Source organism: Crocuta crocuta, unplaced genomic scaffold (genome assembly GCF_008692635.1).
Source record: "Crocuta crocuta isolate KB4526 unplaced genomic scaffold, BGI_CrCroc_1.0 scaffold226, whole genome shotgun sequence".
NCBI lineage: Eukaryota > Metazoa > Chordata > Mammalia > Carnivora > Hyaenidae > Crocuta > Crocuta crocuta.
In genome coordinates this window covers 1,769,961-1,790,049 of record NW_027530997.1, presented here as the reverse complement: position 1 = coordinate 1,790,049, position 20,089 = coordinate 1,769,961, and the positions used below count along the sequence as shown (strand labels likewise).

At 35.9% G+C, this 20,089-nt stretch overlaps 1 pseudogene; it reads right to left on the bottom strand.

Moving 5' to 3' along the window:
* The window catches only part of LOC144236857 (small ribosomal subunit protein uS5-like), a 186,448-nt pseudogene extending 166,568 nt beyond the window's left edge, over nt 1-19,880 (bottom strand).
* Nucleotides 19,881-20,089: the final 209 nt, after the last annotated feature.

Here is a 20,089-nt window from a genome sequence, read left to right as displayed (position 1 = left end):
GGCCAACAGACACATGAAATGAAGATCAGCATCCCTCCTCATCAGGGAAATGCAAATCAAAACCACAATGAGATACCTCACGCTGGTCAGAGTGGCTAAAATGAACAAATCAGGAGACTCTAGATGCTGGTGAGGATGTGGAGAAATGGGCATCTTCCTACTCATGTATTTTAAATTGCAATTCAGTTATCTCAGCAAATAATGTCCTATTTATGCATTAGTGTGAGTCCACCAATTGATGCACATTATTAAAAGAGTTTTAAAATTAAAAAAACATAGTTTAGCATACACAAGTCAGTTATTTAATAACCAAATACACAATGTTTTAAATATTGAAACAAACCATTGAAACATCACTAGAGCTCTTATGTACAAGGGCTATTTTCTAAATACAAGTTTTAATTGCTTTCACTGTTTGAACTCTTAAACTTGAGGGAGTTCAATGTATTTACATTTCTAAGAGCAATAAGCATAAGTTATAAGACAAATTAGAATCAGAGGTCTTATGTCTTGCCCATTACAAATGAGGGCAGATGTATACAAACACCTGTTCAAGTTATCTTTCAGTTCATTTTGGCCTTCATCCCATTTTGTCTAAATATCCAATCTAAGGCCTACATTTGGTTGAGGACAATAACTGATTATATTGTTTTCCTTTATTGTAGGACAATCATCCTGTTTTATTTTCTTCTAAAACAGGTTTTATTTTTATTTTTAATAAACATAAGGAAATTTAATTTTGATTAAGATTTCCTTCTATAATTATTGTAATTTACTTGGAAATAAGGAAAGCTATTGATGGATGTTAGAAAAGATGAACTTATTTATAACAGTGACACAGTAAACAGAATTAGAAGAAAAGTGACAGATTGGGAATATTTTCACTACTTATCCCAAGTCTAAAACATATAAAGAACACTTAGAAATGAATGTGGAAATTACTAGAGAGCTTAAAAAAATATGCAAAAGATAAAAACCAACCAACTCACAGTGGAGATATAATGGGACAATAAACACATGAAAAAATTATTTCATAAAAATCAAGACTAAAAAACTGAAATGACCATATATTTTAAGACTGCTCTTTCAAAAATAAATAGGTTGATAATATGTGATGGAGGTAAGAGTTTGGAGAAACATAATTTTTAACATTCACATTACCAAAATAAAGAGATTGATAATATCCAGTATTGGTGAATTTTAAGAAATCCTTTGTCTCATACTCTGAAATTGTGGAGGAAATGTGACGTAAAACTTTTGGAGCCCATCTAGATAGGTGTGAAATAAATGTAAAAATTGAGTTTTTCAGGGGCGCCTGGGTGGCTCAGTCGGTTGGGAGACCAACTTCGGCTCAGGTTATGATCTCGCAGTTTGTGGGTTTGAGCCCCGCATCAGGCTCTGTGCTGACAGCTAGCTCAGAGCCTGGAGCCTGTCTCAGATTCTGTGCGTGTCTCTTTCTCAGAAATAAATAAAACATCAAAAAAATTGAGTTTTTGATAAAATTTAAAGGTGGGCAAAACTTTTAATTAATGTATAGTTGATATAACATAAATAGAGTTATTCACAAAAAATGCATGAGAAAATTCATTGCATCACTATTTTATAAGCAAATTGTTTTAATAATCAAAATGTTATGGTTAAACAAATATTTGGAAGTGATGCTAATGAATAAAATCAGTCCAATTCGCTAAGAGTATTGGATGAAACCAACTGTCAAAAGTATGTGTGATTCACTGAGATACCACCTCACGCCAGTCAGAGTGGCTAAAATGAGCAAATCAGAGAACTCTAGATGCTGGCGAGGATGTGGAGAAACGGGCACCCTCCTACACTGTTGGTGGGAATGTAAACTGGTACAGCCCCTCTGGAAAACAGTGTGGAGGTTCCTCAGGAAACTAACAATAGAACTCCCCTAGGACCCAGCAATAGCACTGCTAGGAATTTACCCAAGGGATACAGAAATGCTGATGCATAGGAGCACATGTACCCCAATGTTCATAGCAGCACTCTCCACAATAGCTAAAACATGGAAAGAGCCTAAGTGTCCATCAACAGATGAATGGATCAAGAAGATGTGGTTTATCTATACCATGGAATACTACATGGCCATGAGAAACAATGAAATCTGGCCATGTGTAGCAACATGGATGGACCTTGAGGGTGTTATGCTGAGCGAAATAAGTCAGGCAGAGAAGGACAAATATCATATGTTTGCATGTATAGGAGGATTAGGAGGAACTTGACGGAGGAACAAGGGGGAGAAGAAGGGCGGAAATGGTGGGGGAAAGGGAGAGAAGCAAACCATGAGAGACTTTTGAATGCTGACAAAAACTGAGGACTGATGGATGTGGGGGGAGGGGGGGATGGGCATGGAGGAGGACACTTTGGGGATGAGCACTGAGTGTTATGTGGAAACTAATTTGACAATAAACTATTAAAAAAAAAAAAAGTATGTGTGATAATACTATATCCAAATATGGATCCAGATAGAACACACTTCATATTGATTTCCAATGGATTCTCATAGATGAGCTCTTTTTTCTTGTTTGAGTTTTTAACCAAATTTATTTGTATATCTTTATGTAATAAGTATTTAAAGATGTGTGTGAAAATGAAAGATGGTAGTTGCCATATTTATGAAAATAATGAATGATCTTATTTTTCTTCTAGGTAGAGGGGTTTAGAATGACACTGAAAAAATCTCATAATGAAATTCCTTCTCAGTTATTTTAAGAAAGAGAAAATAGATTTAGATTGTTTTTTTTAATTCTTTCAAATACTGTTACTATTTTTCTAGACTACTCTCTAATTTTCTGTCAGGGGTACATGTGAAGAACTGGATCTAGGATATCAAAGGATGCAGGATGTTTGCCTTCGATAGTCTTTAGTTCTCTCAGCTTTACCTGAAGTTGATGATCCAACGTTTCTGCCTTGTTATGGTCACCACTTGCAGCCCAGCAGGGTTATTTCAAGAACACATCAAAAAGAAGGTATACATATCTGGAAATAGCTATTATATATAATATAGCTCTGGAAATTCCGAAATCAGAAAGGTTCTGGTGGCTTCAGCAAAGAATCAATTAAACAACAAGTGTGTGTGTGTGTGTGTGTGTGTGTGTGTGTGTGTTTCTAGAAGATAGAAAGGAGGCCCAAATAATTCTGATTGATCTGTCAGATGTTAATTACTCATATGTTTTCTAGAAACGAAATACAATGTGGGGGCCACCTGATGCTATTTTCTTCAACATCCTTCTTGAGAGGATGTTGGAAGTCTTCTGTGTTTTTGAAATTGTATACTGAGATTTGTACATTAGTGGTTGTTATGGGCTGAATTGCATGCTCCAAAAAGACGTGCTGAAGTCCTAACACAACCTTTCCCCTCACCCTAGTACCTGTGAGTGTAACTTTATTTGGAAATAGGGTCTTTGCAGATAAAATCAAGTTAAGATGAGGTCATTAGGATGGATCTAAACAAACTCAGACACAGAGATGAGATAGCCAGGTGAAGACAGATGCAAAGATTGATGGTTCACAGTTCTACAAACCAAGGAATGATCCTCTCCTACTGGCTTCCAAGGTACCATGGCCCCAGAGATACCAAATAGACTCTCATTTTTTAACTAAAAATTCAGTAGAGGAGAAGATGTGGGGTTACTTTTGTTTTCACAGGTTCTCTCTTGATCTCAAACTCTTTAACTTCTTTATCATGTCTGTATTGGAGCAAGTTTACAATAAATTCTTGTATATAAGTTCGAGGTTTTTCTCCTTTGTGAAATTTTGACCATTTAACAAGTATAAAAATTCTCTAACCTCCAGTTTTCCTACATACTATGTATATGATTGACCCTTAAATAATATGGGTTTGAATTACACCGGTCCACTTACATTCACATTTCTTGGATGGAGAAATACAGCACTGTACCATAAATGTACTTTTTCTTCCTTATGAGTTTTAAATAACATGTTCTTTTCTCTAGTTTACTTTATTGTAAGAATACAGTATATGTTACAAATAATATATAAAATATGTGTTAATCCACTGCTAATTTAAGGCTTCCAGTCAACAGAAGGCTATAAGAGGTGAATATTTTGGGGAGTCAAAATTTATACACAGACTTTTGATTGTGCTGGTGCAGGGGGAGGGGATTGGTGCTCATACCACCCCCCCCACACACACACACCCTCTCCTGTTGTTCAAGTGTAGACTATTATTAATGGAATGCATTTCAGGGAGTTTTAGAGAAGCTGAAACAATGTGTTAAAGTATCCAGAATTTAGAAAGCTGGTAATAAAGGAACTATTGTTAGCACTCTACATTCTAGAGCCTGTTCTTTTCTGGTATTTTCCACTTTTTTCTATTTTTAATCTGCCCGAACAACTTACAAATTGATGTCCCATTTGAAGAACTCTTGTATTAGTGACATTCAAATATTTTCACCACAACCCACAATTAGAAATTCATTTTAAAAATGTACTGAGCTGAAAACTGACTTCAGCCTTAACATTTGGTCCAAAGGAATAATTTGTCTTTGGCTTAACAATTTAATACTTATAACATAAGTAATATAAAAAGTCATGTCATGTGTACTCCTTTAGCTTTATTCAGCTAACTCACTATCCACCTTAAAATAATATAAAGTTTTATCTGGGCTCTTTTTACATTTCCTTAGAGTCAAAAGGGTTCTTTACTCTCTTGTGAACTAATCGTTGCATGTATCCTTAATGGAAAGTTCTTTCCTCTTAATATTACCATACCATTTTTCCTCTTCTAGCAATAACATAATTATTTATTTTTGCATTAACAAAAACACCTTACAATTTAGTGATAAAATGATGACAATGTATCATTTCTCATCATTCTGTAGGTTGGCTGAGTGGCTTCTCTGTTGCTTTCACCTAAGCTCAGCCACACGGCTCTATTCAGCAGGAGTCTTAGGTTGGCCAGAAGGTTCCAAAAGGCCTCACCTCACAGGTCTTCCAGTGTGTACTGGCGGGCGGCCAAGGGTTCTCAGTTCTCATTCATGTGTCATCTCATCCTTCAGTTAGCCTGCCTGGCTACCAAACATGATAGATTTGAGAGGGTAAAAATAGAAACTGCACAGGCTCTTTAGACATGTGCCCTAGAACTCACGGTGCCACTTCTGCTGCTCTGTATTAAACTGTTTAAAACCAATCAATTATGATGCTACCTCAGATTTAAGTGGAAGGAGGAATGATGCCACCCATTAATGATAAGAACAAACAAAATACAACTGAACTCACACAAGTCATTACCTTTAACTCCCAGGGTACCTTTGCTATCTCATAGACCAAGAAAGGCTAATGTTCAAGGCAAATTCTAGAAGGCATTAGAGTGCAACAGCAAAAGGCTAAACAAACTTGAGTTAATGATTCTCCAAATTATTGCTGTGCCTTCTATGTGCCATCAAAATGCTTAGAATCTGGGATACAAAGATAATTAAGATATTTTCTTGTTCTAGTGGCAATGACAACACATTGAACTAAATAGATGTACTAAATACAGTGAAGTAACATAGATGAGTCTGAAATAAAGTGGAAGTGTTTTACGTATTTTGAGGTAAACAGGCATTGTATTTTAATAATATTAGTAAATGGAAATAAAATGTTGTTTTTAGAATCTTCTTGACTTTAAATAGTTAAACCCCCCACAGGAGGTGTTATAAAATTCCTTCAAGTGTCAAAGATAAATCTTCAGAAGGCATCATATGCATTTTACCATTATAAAAAGAAATAATTGTAAATAGACAAACTTATTTTTACTATTTAAACTATAATGTAAAAAATACTTAGTTATGATATATAATCGTTTTATTATATAAAACATTTGATATCTCAAAATATAAAAGTGAAAATCTGTTTAATTATCATAAAATTACCCTACCATTTTTTTCTTAGAATCCTTATTCAAATTATGATCAATATCTGAATACCTGGATTTAAAGTGCAAATATTTAGGCTGTAATACAAATAGTATAAGCCAATACAGCTGGAGAAGTTAATAAATATTTATGCAATTGTAAATGTTTCGCCATTTATCTGCTAGCCTGGATCAGATATACATGTAATCATCAAGCTTTAGTTCAATATTTGTTGAGTGACAACTTCATAATATTAAAACAATCTAAAATTCCTGACATGTAAAACATATGATTTGGAACAAGTATGAATTATATAATATACATAAATTGGTTTATAAAAATTACATGTCCTATATCCATAAATTTATTCTTGAATGACTAGAAAAGACACTTCTGTAGTTGGTTAATAGTTATTTCCACATTTTTTTAAGACTCAGCCTTAATTTTTTTAATAGTTTATTTTTGAGATAGAGAGAGACAGAGCATGAGCGGGGGAGGGGCAGAGAGAGAGGGAGACCCAGAGTCCAAAACAGGCTCCAGGCTCTGAGCTGCCAGCACAGAGCACGACGCGGGGCTCAAATCCATGAACTGTGAGATCATGACCTGAGCCAAAGTCAGATGCTTAACCGACTGAGCCACCCAGGTGCCCCAGCCTTAATTTTGAATTAATGTCATTTTTGTTTTTATACAGTTTCCAGCCTAATACTTAGCTCATTATTCCATTTGAAAATAAAATTCACTATAAGTTGTTTCTATACTTTTTCTGATATCTAAGAAACTTTTATATAGCTAAAAAATTAACTACTAATTTTCTGACATTACCTAAAAGGAGATGATATTTTAGTAAGAATTTTTTCTTTTGTAATAAAAGATTTTTCAAGTTATGCTATGTAATATCTCCATAATAAGAAAAAACATACCACAAAAATTATTAGAAGTCTTACACTGTTGTTTATTTCCAAATAACAACTATAACTACTCTCATACTTCAGTGATGAGTTCACACATTGTGTTAGTATACTGTGAGAGTCTAATGAAATAAATTATTATACAAAGGTTCAACTCAAGTGAGAAAGTGGGAACTCTGTGAATTCAGAAAGCCTAATGGAGTATAATCTTTGGCATCTACTAAGTACTATTCATTTCAAACACGTGCTGTGGGAAGCAGATGTTGAGCCAGGTTTACTAGGAAAGAGTTCACTAGGAAAGAGCAATTATAGAAGAAAAAGGGAAGAAGTAGTACTGGACAAGAGGAACTGTCCCACTGGGATGTTGACCTATGGACATCTCTGTCTGCCCAATGGGATGCTGCAGAGCAAAGGCTGCACATTCCAGAGATTCCCTGCTGGCCACACATGCCAAAGCCCTTGAGCCAGCCCTTTGCACATTATTACTGAACGGGGATCATTCCGTGAGTAGGGGACCTCAGATCAAAAGCTGGGGTACACTGTGACAAAGCTAACAACTAGAAGCTACTAACCTTGTTCACTGAAGCCAGACAGTAAATCAATGTCTATCATATAGATCTTCCTTCTTTTCCACAGTACTCTGGTTCAATAAAACAGGATCTCTCCCCTAAATTGCCAATAAACCATATCTTTCAGTTTTACTGCTATCAGGCTTGTCTTTTCATCTAGTCTCCACAAACATATAGAATAATCTTTTTTTTCTTTCTTTTGAAGTGTATTTATTTATTTTGAGAGAGAGCAAGAGAGAGCATGCCCACAAGCAGGGGAGAGAAGAATCCCAAGCAGGTTCCATGCTATCAGCTCAGAGGCTTATGTGAGACTTGATCTCACAAACTGTGAGACCATGACCTGAGCTGAAATCAAGAGTCAGATGATTAAATGACTGAGCCACCCAGTCACCGTAGAATAATCTTTCTTAAATCATAAGTTAAATCACACTACTTTCTTGTTTAACACCATTTAATTGTTTTAATTGGTACTGATAGAAAACAAGTGAGTTTGCATTACCTGACAGTCCCTGCTTGATATGGAACAGATTGTCTTTAATCTCATCCCCTGCTTTTCTCCTGCCTCACTATAAACCAGTAATACTGGCCTTCTTTCAGTTCTCTGGATCAGTCACCTCAGGTCTTCTACCCAGAACAGAGACTCAGTAGACATTTGAACACCCATCAGTGACACATTAAAGCTGTGCTCAAGTCAGCATCACTTAGTCTCAACTTGACCCTTCCTTTTCTCATCTGTAAAATACCTTCTTCACAGAAGAGTTGTGTAATCTCAAAGAGATGCTATAGGAAAACTTACTCTACAAACTTGAATCTCTTTAATAAGAATAAACTATTAAATTTAATGGTAATCTGTACCTCTGGAAGCCGTAACGAAAAAACAATTTTTAATATCTCAGTAGACTTGGGGAAAAAAACTTTGAATAGAAATGGATAGATTCTTTGTATCATTTATGTTAATGATAAAACATAAATCTGTAATTATGGGGTTATGTAATTATGTTATGAAATTACATTATGTAATTATGTAATTATGTAATTATGTTATGAAAAACATAAATTTCTTCAATCTGTAAATTAGTTCTTTAGAGAAGTTGTTAGCTATTAGTTTAAAAAAATATTTTTCTACTTCTCTAATCTAAGGAAGAAAATAGACATCCAGATTCAGGAGACATAGAGAACTTTCATCAATGTGAACAAAATGAGGCCCAGATTGAGACATATTGTAATTAAATTTGCAAAATATATTAATAAAGAAAAAAATCTTAAAAGGAGCAAGACAAAAGAAGTCCTTAACTTATAAAGAAAAATCCACAAGACTAGCTGAAGATTTCTCAACAGAAACTTGGCAAGCCAAAAGGGAGTGCATTATATATTCAAAGTGCTAAATGGGGAAAAACTGCAGCCAAGAATATTCAATCCAGCAAGGTTATCATTCAGAATAGACAGAAAAATAAAAAGTTTCCCAGACACACATAGCAGAATTTGTGAACACTAAGCCAGCCCTGCAAAAATATTAAAGGGGACTCTTTAAACTAGAGACCAAAAGTGGCAAAGATGAGAAAGGATCAGAGAAAATATCCAAAAACAATGACAAAACAAGTAATAAAATGGCAATAAATACATATCTATCAATAATTACCTTGAATATAAATGGATTAAATTATCCAATAAAAAACATAGGGTAAATGAATGGATAAACGAAAAACAACAACAATAACAACAAGACTCATCTATATGCTGTCTGCAAGAAACTCATTTTAGACTTAAAGACACCTGCAGTTTGAAAGTGAAGAAGTGGGGAAACATTTATCACACAAATGGGTGTCTAAAGAAAATCAGAATAGCAGTACTTATATCAGACAAACTAGACTTTAAAACAAAGTGTAAAAAGAGACAAAGAAAAGCAGTCTATAATCATAAAAGGGACAGTCAAAAAAAAGATAACAGTTCTAAACATTTATGCACCCAACATGAAAGCCCCCAGATATATTAAATAATTAATAACAAACATAAAGGAACTAATTGATAACACAATACTACTAAGGGACTTTAACACCCCATATACATCAATAGGTCATCTAAACAGAAAATAAACAAGGAAAGAATGGCTTGGAATGACACATCAGACCAGATAAACTTACAAGATATATTCAGAACATTCCATCTAAAGAAGCAGAATACAGATCTTTTCAAGTGCACATGAAACTTTCTCAAGAAGAGATCACATATTAGGTCACAATACAGGTCTCAAAAAATACAAAAAGACAGAAATCATATCATGCACCTTTTTTCACCACAGCACTATGAAACTAGAAGTCAATCACAAGAAAAAAATTAGAAAGACCATAAATACATGGAGGTAAAACAACATGCTACTAAGCAATGAATGGGTAAACAAGTAAGTCAAAGAAGAAATAAAAAAGAAATTCTTGGAAACAAGTGAAAATAAAAACATAATGGTCCAAAACTTTTGGGATGAAATGAAAGCAATACTAAGAGGGAAGTATACAGCAATACAGGCTTACCTCAGAGCAAGAAAAATCTCAAATAAACAATGTAACCTTATACGTAATGAAGCTAGTAAAAGAACAATACATGAAGCCAAAAGCCAGCAGGAGGAAAGAAATAATAAAGATTGGAACAGAAATAATGGCATAGAAACTTAAAAAATATATAAATAAAACAGATCAATGAAACCAGTAGCTGGTTCTTTGACAAATATAATAAAAATGCTAATCCTCCAGCTAGACTTATAAAAAGAAAAGGACCCAAATAAATAAAATCACAAATCAGTGAGGAGAAATAATAAACAACATGACAGAAATACAAACAATTAGAAAACTATGAAAAACTATATGCCAAAGAAAAAGGACAATCCGGAAGAAATTGAAGAGTTTTTACAAACATGTATAAACTACCAAAACTGAAACAGGAAGAAATAGAAAACTTGAACAGAGTGATAAACAGCAAAAAAATGGAATCAATAACCCAGAAACCCCCAACAAACTCCATGGCCACATGGCTTCACAGGCAAATTCTACCAAACACCTAAACAAGAGTTATCACCCACTTTTCTCAAACTATTCCAAAAAACAGAATGGAAAGGAAAATTTCCAGACTCATTCTATGAGGACAACATTACCCTTATACCAGAACCAGACAAAGACTTCCCTAAAAAAGAGAACTACAGGCCAATATTCATGATGAACATGGATGCGAAAATTCTCAATAAAATACTGGCAAACCAAATCCAACAATACATCAAAAGAATCACGCACCACAGTTTTATTCAGCCATAAAAAAGAATGAACACTTATCATTTGCAAGAACATGGATGAAGCTAGAGAGTACAATCCTAAGTGAAATGAGTCAGTCAAAAAAAAAAGACAAATGCCATATGATTTCACTCATATGTGGAATTTAAGAAATAAAACAAACAAGAAAAAGAGGAAGAAAAGGAGAGAAAGGGAGGCAAACCAGGAAATAGACTCCTAACGATAGAGAACAAACTGATGGTTACCAGAGGGGGTGGGGGTGGGGAGAAGGGTGAAATAGGTGATGGGGATTAAGGAGGGCACTGGCGATGAGCACCAGGTGATGGATGGAAGTGTTGAATCACTATATTTGACACCTAAAACTAATATTACACTGCATGTTCCCTAACTGGTATTTAAATAAAAACTTAAATTTTCTGCACTAATATTTTTCTCTTCTCCTTCTAATACTCCAGTGACAAAAGTATTATATATTTGGATATTATTTCAGTGCACACTGTGGTCCTGTTCACTTGTTTTCATTTTTTCCCCTGTTCTTCAGCTACAGTGATTTCTAGTAACATATCATGAAGTTTGCTATTTTCTCTATTATTGCAATTCTGCTAGTAGCCTATTCAGTGAACATTTTTATTTCAGATACTGCGTTTCCCAGTTCTAAAACTTCCATTTGATAATCTTTTACAGTTTCCATTTCTCTGCTGAAATTTATCTTCCCATTCATTTTAAGAGTTTTACTATTACCTCACAAAGCATGGTTAAATCTGCCTTAAATAAACTTTATGTCTGATAACTCCAACATTTGGTTTCATCTTGACTTTACATTTATTCATTTGAGAGAGACCCAGAATAGGCATTTTTAATAAGCACCTCAGTTGTGGACATTTATGACATTTGAAAGAAATACTTAATTCAGAATATGGCAGGGGATCTGACTTCTTAATAAAAAGTCTTTAATCTTAAAGAGAGTTAAATAAAGACATATTCTCTCCCAAAAAAGAAGAGAATTATCCTACCTTACAATGTCATCACCATTGGTAAAGTACTTGCCTTGATCATTTTGATGTAATTATATGTTTGAGACTCAGATGTCTTATTTTAGTGGATACGCACACACAGACATACACACATACATACACATACACAACAGCAATTTAAGAGAAATCAACTTTCTGGTATGATAGTATATCCTCAATTAAAATAATACAAGAGAATGCAAACAAAAGAAACAGTCAGTTGTGCATAATTAGATGCATAAAGCCCATTTAATAGGCTATATTATTGAGTGCATAAAGGCCTAATTTTATTCTAATTGATACTGTTTATAGAATTAATATTGACATAATTAATAATAAAGAAAAAAATGTTCACAGAGCCACTAAAGTTTAAAAAAAAAATGAAGATATCATTTTTTATTCCCTTGATACAAACTGTCCAGTTGGAGCTACTTACTTCAGTAATTACAATATTCTCATCGGAAACCTTAGAGTAACAGGAAAAATGCATTATAGTTTTCCCCCAACATTGTGGCATTGAGAAATAAAGTCTCTTGTCAGTTATCTTCATTTGTGTGAAAAAATTCAAGTTAGTTCTGTACTGTCCCTGGATAAATAACAAAATTTTAATCATGTTTACTTTTTTCAGCTTCATTTTTTTAATGTGTTCATATTTATCAGCGTAATAGGGGATCCCTGATCCATCTCCCCTACCTGAAAAGCTTTTCTCACTATAAATTTTCCATTTTCCTAAAGCTACTAATCCACAAGGAATTATGCTATCAAAAAGATAGAATTATCTGTTAATTATCCAGGCAGAAATAAAGAGTACCATTGTTTTCTTGTCATGACATGTTTTCATCCATTCAGCTTAGTCAGGCAACATATATTTATTTAGTGTCTACTTTGTGTGAGCATTGTGTTAAACTCTGAGGAGACAATTGTGAAGAAACAAGTTATAAACTTAGCCTTTAAAAAAAGAACTTGATTCCTTCCATAGTCACTGAGTGTACACCATATATACACAAGGTACTGCACTCTATATGTTTATGGGTATACGTGCTTCATATACATATATATGTGCAGAATTTTAATTTATATTTGATGCAAATATTTGATATAATAGAGCTTAGCTTTACTAATCCTTAGTATACATAGAGAAACTATATATTTATATATTTTATTAATAAGCATATATGCATTTAGTTATATCTCAAAAACTTGAGGAAATGTGTGCTATTGGATTCTGACACATCTGTCATAGCAATATCATGTTTGTTAGTTTGCTCCTTAAAAAAAGGAATCAAGCCTTCCTATTCATTAATGTGGGTAGCACAATATTAATGTGGATTACTGAATTATTATGAATTAATGAATTATTATGTAATTCATTAATGTTAGCAAAGTCATTTTTTTTAAAGGCTGAATTAATTAATTTAAAAGATGATAGCCACACAAATATGGAATCTATGATATTCTAAAGCAGTGAATTATACTTCATAGAAGTTTTTCAAACAGAAATTTTGAGAGAATATCAAAATGGTAATAGAAAGCAACATATTGGGTCAGATAAATGATGGAATATTTTAAATTAATTTCTATTATATTTCTCTGTGTATTTATGATTACTGTATTATTTAGCTCCTTATAAACATTATATGAATAGAAATGGGTATCTATGCCCCTATATGGAAAATACATGTTTTAACAACATATTATTGTGATTAATCTATTAAACGGCCATTTGAATGTTTATTTATTTATTTTTTAAATTTTTTAACATTTATTCATTTTTGAGAGATGGAGTGTGAGCAGGGCAGGGGCAGAGAGAGAGAGACACAGAATGTGAAGCAGGCTCCAGGCTCTGAGCTGTCAGCACACAGCCTGACATGGAAATTGAACTCATGAACTGTGAGACCATTACCTGAGCCAAAGTCAGATGCTTAACCGATTGAGCCACCCAGGTGCCCTGAATATTTTTTTTCTTTTAAACAACTGAAATGTGTATTAGTATTCTCAAACAAAAGTTGTCATTATATACCTTGTCATTTTAAGTAAGACTGGAAAACACCACCAATGAGCTAGACAATCCATAAAAGCAAGTGATAAATATCTATGTATTTTCAGATATGACCCACACATTCCAAAATATATGTAAGGGCTAACAAACAAAGCTGAAAATGTGTAGAAGAAAATGTGTACAAGAAGCAAAAAATGTTCAAGGGTCCTGACAGGACCAGACCTTTAAAAACAACTGTCTACATAAATAATCTTACAGAAAGGGAGGGGCTTACCCTGAAGTGTAAAAGCTGAATTTCCTGTTTTACACAAGAACATGGAGCTGAGTATACCATGGCCTTTGATAGCGGTCCTCCTGGATCCAATATCAGATGCCATAGGGATGCAAAGTCACATTTAAAGATTACCCAGACTAGAAATTTTCACAGGAAGCAACTTTCTCTGTGACCACAAAGGTAAAGAAGTTTCTGAGTTGAATAACCCAGGCTAATGTGGCCTCTCTCTATCTCACACCAGAACCTCTTGCAAAAAGCCACACCAGAATATTAAACTCCTTCATTTAGCAGAAATAAAAACAAACTGACAAAGAGAGTTTTTAAATGCAATAAGAAAACAGTAGGAAAAAATGCAGTAAACTTACTGAACAGATATTTTTCAGAGAGTAAATTATGATCAACATTTGCCTCGAAAAAATGAAACAAAATTGTAAAGACATAATTGCCTCTATTAAAGGAAATCACAAAGCAGATAATTAAGAATTCAAGGTCAAAATGGAAAGACAAAGAGATTTGAAAAATGACCTGGATGACATGAGGAACAGGGAAATTAATTAAGACTTAAAATATGGGCATTGGTATGTGTCACAGTCCAGGTCCTCAAAACAAAATAAAACAATCCTGAAGGAAAAGAAGTATACAAACATGTTATTTGAGAGTGCAATTTCAGGAAAGCAGAAGCTAGAGAAATGAGGAATGAGAGAGAACCAATGTTATAGAGGACTTCACTGCACTGGCTTCCTCATCGGGACAAGCATTCCTCGCTGTTTTATTAAAAGGAATTTTCCTAGAGACCTTATTGGACCCTAAACCATTTGTCCTAAAGATAGGTAGGGAGAATTTATCTGTAGGTTTCAGTATCCTATCAATCAAACTTTGCCCAATAGGACTTCAACTCTCCCATGCTTCTGAATTGTACCAGTCTCCCCAGACAACTGTAGAATCAGTGCCCAACAGAGCGATGATGGCATCCTGAGCCCTACACAAGTCAGTAAACTCCTCATCTGCCCACTCTTGCCTACAGGCTTGTGAGCCAGCATTGGTATCCATCGGTGATGAACACACTCTGGTGTTGTTCATGCCTCAGCAGCATCAGGGAAGCCCCAGGCTAAAGGTGGGAAGCAAGAGAAGCAGGCATCAGAAGGACATCCCATTGGGATTTTTCTCACTGTGTGACTGGGAGGACCTAGGAGCAATCCACCAAAGCAGAATGCATGGTCTTTAGAGCCTGCAGTAGCAACAACACCCTAACTTCACACTTGTTGGAAGAGCAAGCTCTTGCTGAGGGCACTGCAGCCAGATAGCAAATTAGTTCACAGATCCAGTGTGGCACATAAACTGAGTCCAGGGCAGTGTGGAGGACTGGGATGCAGACAGAGTACGCAAATGAAAATGTAGACATAATAAACTCAAAACAAACCTGAGTGCAAGGGAGAAAGCATGTGGTGAGTAGGGTCAGTCTGCTCATAGCCTTACCTACGTCTATCATTAAGATAGTGCAATAGTCCTTGTATTAAGGCAAGGAATGCCTCATAGGTTTTCCGACTAAGTACTAGAAATTTAAGCATATTTAATGGCAGAGATAGAAACACTGATAAAGATTATATCATTTCTTAAGTTGGAATGGTTGAGGACAGAGATGGAAGAGAGGGAATAATTACTCATGTCAATGAAAATGAATGAAATTAACCCAACCAAAAGAAACTTAGTGATATGGCCATGGTCACAAAATTATTAAGCAGTAGAAACAGGAAGAAAATTCAGGTCTTCTGATTCTTGGCAGGTACTGAAATAGTGCCCAGCGCGATACTATTCCACAATGCTTAAGAAGCAGGTGGTAGTCCTTGGAAAACTTTGAGCTATAAACAATAGGCTGTATGAAAACAGGTGAAGGATTGTGGGAATACACACATGCACATGTAGATACCTTAAAATAAGCATACCTAGGTTTGTTATTTTTAATAAACCGTAAGTTCAGAGAAGGTAAAACACATCACCTCCATTTTTGTCTTGTTTTGTTTCAATTTGGACTTTGAATATACAATTTTCTTTAAACACTTAGACAAACTGTGACAAAAGACTACCTGATGCATGTAAAACCCTAGAAGGGACTCTTCTGTCACAAATATAGTCATATATTGGGTGAACAGCATCCTGTGGAGAGGAGAGTATATTGCACTACTCAGAGGACCAGAGAAATTTATAGAGTTGTTGCTGATCATATGCCAAATGTCCCTCTTCTTTAGAAAAACAAACTGGAACAAAAATAGTTACATTTAAATCACAAAATGCATTTTGGAGCTTATCTCTTGGCATGCGGAATAGGCCTGCTTAAAACATGCAATTTGTCATTTCAATCTTGTTTCCAATTTTTTTGTAACTTATTATTTTTATTTCATGTTACAGTCAAAATTAGACATTTTAGGCATACCTGGGTAGCTCAGTTGTTTAAGCGTCCGACTTCGGCTCAGGTCATGATCTCACGGTTCGTGGGTTTGAGCCCCGCATCAGGCTCTGTGCTGACAGCCCGCTCAGAGCCTGGAGCCTGATTCAGATTCTATATCTCCCTCTCTCTCTCTGACCCTCCCCTGCTCACACTGTCTCTATCTCTTTCTCAAAAATAAATTAAAAACATTTAATAAATTTAAAAAATAGACATCTTATAGACAATGTTTCTTTTTTCTTTTTGATATAAAAGTGTATCTGGCCACTCTATTGTTTAACTTGAATTCTTTCAGACTGAAATACTGAACAAGAAAACCGTGAACATGACCAGAGTAATAATCTCACAAATATACAGAGGAGTTAGAGATAAATGCGCAAAGAGGCAAGTGACAGGCCTCCTTTATTTGGCACTGTTTACTCAGGCCCAGCAAACAGGAGTCTGACAGACAATCTGCATCTGAGGAGTGTCAGCAGGTCGTCAAGCCAAATCCTGGCTTGAAGTTCCATGGCTATTTGCAATACAGGCTTATTCCAAGGGTCACAGAAGCTGAGCTTAGTTTTCCATTTGATGCCAGGCTATATCAATAAATTTAAGAAGAGGGTACTGCTCCCGGAAACCTTTGTGAGCTGTGGTGCAACCGAAAGGACTCGCTTAAACCAGAAGAATGGCTGCTTCGACAGAAACCATTTGGTATGTGGCACTGCTAGACCTCAAGGGTGAGAAACAGCTAGTCTATTAGGGCGGCTTTTTTTTACCTCCTGGAAAACAGAATCCCAGCACATATTTGTCTTCTGGCCATGGCTCAGTGATTGTCAGAACCAGGAAAACAAGGTCTGACAGGCTGATGGGTGCAGCAAAGAAACAACAACAAAGTATGATAAAGCGGTGACTCACCTAGTGGCCTGTGGTTCAGATAATGCCATTGCAATGATGGCCCGGAACCAGGATGCTTTTCCAAGGCTCACAACACTGAATCCCAAACCGGCTGCCACTGCCACTTGGCTGATGTCTGGAACAACTTAGGACAGGGAGGGGCCCGAGAGTATTTCAGAAAGACACTGCCAACAAGAGTTGAGGGAAGGGCATCTCCTATTTGTTGTCATACTTCAGCTAGTTTCCAAAGATCTCAGATATTAAAGGTCTTCGCGGTACAGGCTCTTGATTCTGAATGTCTTGTTAGGGAGTGGCGTAAAGAAATGGGGGAGATGCCTCATCATGTACAGAGACATACAGCTTTCAAAGGGCCATGCTTACAGAATGTCTCAGACAGGGCAGGACAGGCAGCTAGATTTCTTCATTTACTGTTTAACTCTGCAAGTAGCACACTGGCAAGGCAGACCTCATTCATCAGAGGATTTCAAGCCTCGTGGACTCTTTATGGCAACTTAACTTACTCTAGTTTCTATATTTTTGGTGGATTACAGGGCTATGTGGGTTGGAGTACTTTTAAAGGTAAGCACTTGAGTACACAGAATACACGTATGGGGGAACGAAGCTCACAGGACAGGCAAGATTACGTTCATTGTGTTATTCTTTTCTCCCTTTGAGAAGGAAGGTTATTAAGAATGTCCATCAGAGACACGCCCCCGCTTGTGATGCGGTGTCTTGCTGTAGCCCCTCACCAGTGTGCTAATACTTCGTGATGCCATCGTTTCTATGCCATCTGCACACCTTAAATGCATGTGCCCAACACAAAGTTAATCTCAGGAGTAATCAGCTGACATAAATATCAGTTGCAGTTTAAAGAAAAAGACTGGAAACCCACATTAGAGCTCTAAAGAATTACCATGGATTAGAGTTGACTCCCCCCACCCCCATGTGGGATAAATGGGGATACAGTCTCATTACACAGTGCCTGCCACCCCAGTACAGTGTAGGGGTTCAAATAGAGACTTTGAAACCCAACATATCACTCTGAATAATCTTTCTACCACTTCCTATGTGGCTTTAGGCAACCATAATCTCTTTAAGCATCAGAAAATTCATGTACAGTAAAAAGGAAAAAAAGATAGAAATCATACTTAGCTCATGCAGCTTTTAAAAAGGATTAAAAGAAGAGAATGTTAAAGTTCTTAGCATAGTGCCTACTATACCAAAGTCTTGAAAAACGGTAGTTAGAATGATTACTATTATCATATTACTGTTTTGATAAGGCATTCTTTTCCAGATATTTCTTTCTACTATGCTCTATTATAGGATAGCCACTCAATTGATGCTTGTTACCATGGATAAATTTACTACACTAAAAATGTAGAGTGAGCTTGGGACAGAATAACAGATCTAATCACAAGGTAGCCTGAGTCAAGCATGCTACCAGCTCAGTAGAAGAAAGAGAGCCTTGGGCACATGCACAGTGTAACAGGATTGATGAAGGAAGCCCTGGAAAACAAGAGTGATGAATGAGGGGAACAAAACAAATTCATCCACCAGGCTTTTCATTGGTTGTTTACATTTGAGCCCCACCACCATGGGTGGAAGGCACAAAATAAATCCAATGCAGAGAAGACAAGTACCTCATTGACACAACCCAGAGCCTCCCATCCACTCATCTGCTCATTCAAGCACTCTACAATACCCAAGGTTTCTCCGAAGTGAATCCCTCAGCTGTTATTGTCTCTACATAAAATGCAAGAGCACTTTGGATAGCACTTCCAAATCCTCCAATTGAACCTGGAACTCCTTTCTCAAAGCCCATAGCCCTGGTTCCCCCAGTTTCTCTCTTGTTTAAACTGGAGAGATAATTCACAGCCTGTGCTGCAGATGAGAAGCTCAGACAGGACCAGATCGATGACAATGTGCTGTGAGCTATAAAACACTGCTGTAATTTCAGGTCCAGGGAGTCTAATGGCCAGCAATCTACTGCCTTCTTCTAGAGCACTGTGTCTTTACTGCCATTGTAAAATTGCCATAGGCCTTAGTGACAGAAAGACATGAGTTCAAATGTGAGCTCTAACACTTACTGATTCTGTGACACTGAACAAATTACTTTTTCTAGAAAAGAAAAAGTAGCTATAAAAGAGAAACTGAATGTGCATGTGGATGTGTGTGTATAGTATGCATTTGGTGGCAGGGATGATAGAAATCTAAATAATTACTCGGTGACCAGAAGAGTTAAGAGTACTTTTTAGATTGTCTTAGCAGGTAAGACTACATTTGCAAAACTATGGATTTGATTGAAAGATGTGAGTGCAAATGGGGAGAGAAAATGTAGTTATGGTTACATGGAGAAATCCTCTAACCATTGGCATAAAAAGTTTTTCTAATTTAAAAACAAACAAAAACAATCAACACTGGGATGGTTCTCAGGAAAAATCAGAAAAACCTCCCCTCTACTGAGAATAGACTTGACAGTGAAGAAAACCTACAGATGATTATAATGATGCCTGGAAAATACAAATTGTAAGACAAGCTGGTCAGTGTGGCTATAGGCCAGGAGCTCTCAGGGTTAACTGCGATCCCTGCCCCCCACAACACACATACCTTTGAAGCCCTGAATAGGTTTTGACCTTGCAGCCATGTAGCCAAGAGTTATGTTATTTCAATATTCCTGGCACATTTGGGGCCTCTCTTGAAATGGCCAAATAACAGAAAAACTATCAATGAATGAAAAACATAACATCAATGAGATAATCAAGGACATTTTACAATATGTAAAATTTTGCTCAAAAATGTTGTAGCAAAAGAAGTGGTACAAGTGTAAAAGCAGTAGTAAACTCATTTTCTATA